Source organism: Oncorhynchus keta, unplaced genomic scaffold (genome assembly GCF_023373465.1).
Source record: "Oncorhynchus keta strain PuntledgeMale-10-30-2019 unplaced genomic scaffold, Oket_V2 Un_contig_17041_pilon_pilon, whole genome shotgun sequence".
In the NCBI taxonomy this organism is placed as follows: domain Eukaryota; kingdom Metazoa; phylum Chordata; class Actinopteri; order Salmoniformes; family Salmonidae; genus Oncorhynchus; species Oncorhynchus keta.
The window spans coordinates 17,501-23,281 of NW_026280252.1; the positions used below are offsets into that span (position 1 = coordinate 17,501).

The 5,781-nt window shown below is 47.0% G+C and overlaps 1 pseudogene; it reads right to left on the reverse strand.

The window, feature by feature from the left end:
- Positions 1–3,963, reverse strand: part of LOC127919561 (synaptotagmin-1-like) — a 19,640-nt pseudogene extending 15,677 nt beyond the window's left edge.
- Positions 3,964–5,781: the final 1,818 nt, after the last annotated feature.

The following is a 5,781-nucleotide window of genomic DNA, read 5'->3' on the forward strand; positions in this document are numbered from 1 at the left end:
CAATCAGCATTCAAGGCTCGATTCACACAGTTTAGAATTAAGCAGTAAGGCACCTCGGGGGGTTTGTCGTATAAGGCCAATATTCCATGGCTAAGGGCTGTATCCAGGCATTTCGCATTGCTTCGTGCATAAGAACAGCCCTTAGCCGTGGTATATTGGCCATATACCACACCTCCTCTGGCCTTATTGCTTAAATGATACCCCAGAGGAAATATTTGGGTCAACATGTCTCTCACTCTCTGTGGATGCATATATTTGCATAGATATGGGTAATGTGTCCATACATTTTTCTGAGTGGATATTGGGATTCTTCTGAAGGACAAACTTTGCCCTTGGTCTAGTGTGGTCGTGCCAAATGTAGAAGCATGGGGAGAAATAGGAGTTGGCTATAGCGCACAAACAGATCTGGGACCAGACTAGTGGTTGGGCTGTTCAGAGCATCTCTTTAGCTAGCCGCTATGACCTCATTGGGTGTCATTTGCAGCCACTGAGGCACGGCTGATGTGTGAAACATTCCTTTCTGTCACTGTTACACACATTCAATGAGGACAGGAACTTCTTCTTGACCCTACCGTCTCTTACACACCCACATAAGTTGCTTGGTGTGTCACATTATCCTCGAAGTCTTCGCATAATGATCCCATTTCAACATTTGTATAATCATATAGTGTTTAAGATGGTGCTCACGATGGTGAAAGTGGCCATTTCAAATCAAATCAAAATGTTTCAAGGTCCTTCAGCGAAAGCCCACTGAAGTGAGCGACTACCACTTTAAGGGCGTTAAAGACAGTGTTTCAAGCCTCGCGTGAAGTGATCAGGTGTAGCTTGTCTGGTTCTGGAACAACGCTGCAGATTGAGATGTCCTTCCACTCTCTGGCACCACAGATGTGAAAATGAACCTTTACATGAACCAAGCGTGCTGCTAAAAACAAGGTTCCCTAGCAACCCACTCTTAAATGCTGCACGCCGTAACATTTACCTTGAACATTGTATCTCCATCTCTCTTTTATTAATAGAATGAGAAGCATGGAGGGATGATTAAGTGACATTTTTCAAGGGAGATGGAATACCTGGCAATGCTCACTCTTCAACATTTTTAACATAGTCATACGATTGTCGTGTGATAAAATGTGTCATTTAAAATGTCTGATCGTGGATTTTCTAGAAATGAACTGTTACCTTGGTGACAACACTCCATGCAGACTGTAGTAACTTTGGGGAAGAAAATATTAGGAGTTTCTGATGTGTAAACTTGGAGTTATTACCTTATATATGTTGTATATATATTATATTATTTACCTCCTCCTTCTCGGCGCTCACAAGATCCCGCCACTCCTCGGTCACGTGACTAAAGTCAATCTTGTTCATGGGCAGCTTCACGTCTCCGATGGCGTCGTGCTTGGAGAAGCGGTCAAAGTCGTACACCGTCATCATCAGCGTCTTGCCTCCCAGCTCGACGTAGGGCACCTGGGGAGAACCATATAACCACTAGAAGAGTCTGTCCGAACATGAAACCTATCTCTAAGTGTCTTCTGGTGGAACTTACTTATCTCAAACTAAGGATGAAATTGAAGTAGAGTATTGTTGACACCTGTAGTAGCATAGTGGTGATAGTGGTGATAGTGGTGCTTTACAAAATGTCCGCCAGATTGGCACGCTGCATCAAAGCTACTCCCAGGCACTGGTATTACTTGTCAAGGAATAGAGAGGAGTCGTCGTGAGTTGGGGAAGTTCTGGTTCTAGAGCATTACAAATCAATCAACCCCACTCCTTCTCCATCCTCCTCCTCTCCTTCCTTCTCCAGTCCTGTGTGTGACGGACAGGCGGCAGGCAGTCTTATCTGCCAGAGATCCGGGGCGAAGGAAGGGGTGCTGGTGGAGGGGATGTGAAGAGGAGATGAGGGTGGGGTCTAGGATTTGATTCTTGATTGCCTCCAATTGAGCTGTTTTCCAGACAAAGCTCATTACAACATGGTGACAAACTGCCTGATTGGCTAGAAAAGAGATAAGACTTCTGAAGTTTGTCCTTGACACTATCACCACCACGACCAAAGAACACTCCTAGCTCCTTCATTTCTATAATGGAGCCACTTGTGATTACAAGTAGGTGCTGGTGGGATAAATAAAGCTTCACAGATCTACCATGTTTTCTGAATTCCAAAATAAATATGCTACTGGTATTTAACCAATCTGGCAACCACATATGCTACGTATTTCTCGCTGCAGACAAACACCTGTGCTCTTTGTCCTGCTGGATGAATACCACAACTCTTCCTCCACAGATGAGATACTGTAGCTACAATCACATTTTCGAAACTGAGAAAGTTTTGCTCAAATTTAGGCCAAATCAAAACAAGAAAGAGAGAGAATAAGGAGAGATGTGAGTTTGCATCTGCCTGTTTGAATACTGATCATACAGAGGCTGTGTGGACCAGGAGGCAGTGTGTCAGCAGGTTGCTACTGGGCCAGCTGTGTGGACCAGGAGGCTGTCTGTCAGCAGGTTGTTACTGGGCCAGCTGTGTGGACCAGGAGGCAGTCTGTCAGCAGGTTGTTACTGGGCCAGCTGTGTGGACCAGGAGGCTGTCTGTCAGCAGGTTGTTACTGGGCCAGCTGTGTGGACCAGGAGGCTGTCTGTCAGCAGGTTGTTACTGGGCCAGCTGTGTGGACCAGGAGGCTGTCTGTCAGCAGCTTGCTACTGGGCCAGCTGTGTGGACCAGGAGGCTGTCTGTCAGCAGCTTGTTACTGGGCCAGCTGTGTGGACCAGGAGGCAGTCTGTCAGCAGCTTGTTACTGGGCCAGCTGTGTGGACCAGGAGGCAGTCTGTCAGCAGGTTGTTACTGGGCCAGTTGTGTGGACCAGGAGTCTGTCAGCTGCTTGTTACTGGGCCAGCTGTGTGGACCAGGAGGCAGTCTGTCAGCAGCTTGTTACTGGGCCAGCTGTGTGGACCAGGAGGCTGTCTGTCAGCAGCTTGTTACTGGGCCAGCTGTGTGGAACAGGAGGCAGTCTGTCAGCAGGTTGTTACTGGGCCAGCTGTGTGGACCAGGAGGCAGTCTGTCAGCAGCTTGTTACTGGGCCAGCTGTGTGGACCAGGAGGCAGTCTGTCAGCAGGTTGTTACTGGGCCAGCTGTGTGGACCAGGAGGCTGTCTGTCAGCAGCTTGTTACTGGGCCAGCTGTGTGGACCAGGAGGCTGTCTGTCAGCAGCTTGTTACTGGGCCAGCTGTGTGGACCAGGAGGCAGTCTGTCAGCAGGTTGTTACTGGGCCAGCTGTGTGGACCAGGAGGCAGTCTGTCAGCAGCTTGTTACTGGGCCAGCTGTGTGGACCAGGAGGCAGTCTGTCAGCAGGTTGTTACTGGGCCAGCTGTGTGGACCAGGAGGCAGTCTGTCAGCAGGTTGTTACAGGGCCAGATGCTCCATGTCTACACACCTTACCCGAACGAACACACCACAGCATGCAAATTACTTTGTCATAGAACAAACAAACACAACCTGCTTAAACTACTGTGTGGTTTGTGTATTGTGTATTTGTCCTATTCCTTGAGAAATGTCTATTGTTGTTATTATGGATAACAAAGTTTACTACTTCTACTACTACTACTACAACTAATACTACTACAACAACATCAACTACTACTACTACTACTGCTACGACTACTACTACTAATACTACTGCTGCACAAGACAAGGTTTGAGAGTTGCATGGGTGTAGTATTGTCTAGTCTACTCTTATACCTTGAATAAGTACCTTGAATTGGAACTGCTCGTTGAAGGTGGGGTTTAGGGTCTTCCGGTGGACCTTGGTCTCAAACTTCTTCTTCTTGTCAGGTAGCAGGTAGACCTTAACATAGGGGTCCGAGGTGCCGCCCATGTCCATGGCTGGAAGGTCCGCTGCTTGGATGATCCCTACTATGAGCTGAGGAGAGGAAGGGTGGAGGGGAGACAACAGAGACTGGTCAGCACTACAGTCCTACCCACAGCAATACCCTTCTACCCACAGCAATACCAGAGCCTTGATATGACTGTCATCCCACCACCATTCTAACAGAGCAGGTCCTGACCTCGACTGCTCGCCTTAATGCTGCTTTGGCTTAAGCCACCGTGGCTTTCAGAGGAGCATTACTTTTAATATCACCTATGGCCTGCTGATGTAAAATGTAAAGAGCTACAGATGAGAAGGTATGGATGTAGGTATGGATCCCTTTGTAGGAGCTCTGCAGTGATTGACCTGTTCTCCACCACATCAGGCTGATAATTGATAACCATGCTGGGGGGCAGGGGAGGCTGATTGACCTGCCAGTCACAGCTGCTTCCTCCAAGGCCTATTGAGGCCTCCTAGTCAGTCAATCAACTTCCTGTCAGGCAGCCATCAACCGGCAATCTGGAGGGGAACCAGGGCACTCAGCCATGGAGCTCCAGCAGTTGTCAGAGCCAGTCAGCATGGATTATTGTAACGTGAGAAATAAGGCTACCCTCTGCCATTAAAACGCATGGATCGGTGTAGCAATGGATGCTGGATCGCATCATATTTTGTGACCCGTGTTTTCGCAGTTCAGATCAGAGTGCTAAAGCAAGGGTCAGGGGTGATGGGACTCCAGCTGTAGGCTCCTGAGTGGCACTGTGGTCTAAGACACTGTATCTCAGTGCTAGAGGTGTCACTACAGAACCTGGTTCTATTCCAAGCTGAATCACAACTGTGATAGGGTGGAACACAATTGGCCCAGCGTCATCTGGGTTTTGCCGGGGTAGGTCGTCAATGTAAATAAGAATTTGTTCTTTAACTGACTTGCTTGGTTAAATACATTTTTTTTTAATGATGGGAGGATGATGATGGGAGTGGAGGATGACTATGTGATGATACGATACAGAGGCCAAAGCAAATTCTCCACAGACAGCTCACTGTCCACGCACAGCACAAGTACACTGCACAGGAACGCAACATGGAAGAAACATAGATGGAACCCCTCCGTCAATGGGGGTGATATTGTGCCAAAATAAACCCATGTTAATGCATAACATTCTCACAACATTGTTGTAACACAAAATAAATTATACTCTTGTTATATGCACTGAGCAGAGGTTGGAACCAACCAAAATCCGGAAAATAATTACATTTTTTCGAGGAACAGAACAAGAACCAGAACCGAAAAATGAAAGTGATCTATACTGTTCTGGAACAGATCTATTATTTTAAAAGCATGGTAACTGGTTAATAGCATTATTTTATATTTCAGGCATTTTTTCCAGTCCAACAAAAATTGACGACAATGCTTTCCGTAGTTGTGTCAAGTTGGCTGGTAGTGGATCTCTAACTCGAACAGCTTGTTCCATTTCATCCCACAGATGCTCAAGTGGATTGAGATCTGGTGATTGGGCAGGCCACTGCAGTCAGCTGAATTCACTGTCATGTCCGTGGATCCATTCCTATACAATCCTAGCCTTATGGCATGGGGCATTATCCTGCAGAAAAAAATCTATTTGCAGATGGATACGCTGCTGCCATTACCTGCTTGGTAATGATGTTCAGATATCCTGCGGCATTCAAATGTTGCTCCACTTTTATCAAGGGGCCCAATGTGTGCCATGAATACACACCCCACAATATCACACCACCAACACCATCATGTTATCACGTGGCATGATGGATGCATGTACCCATACCCTAGTCCTCCTATCTGTGTGAAACTGCAGGCACTGGGATTCATCAGACTAGGCAATGATTTTCTAATTCTCCAGTGTCCAGTGTTTTCATTCCTTAGCACACTGCAACCGCAGAAAAGACGTCGCT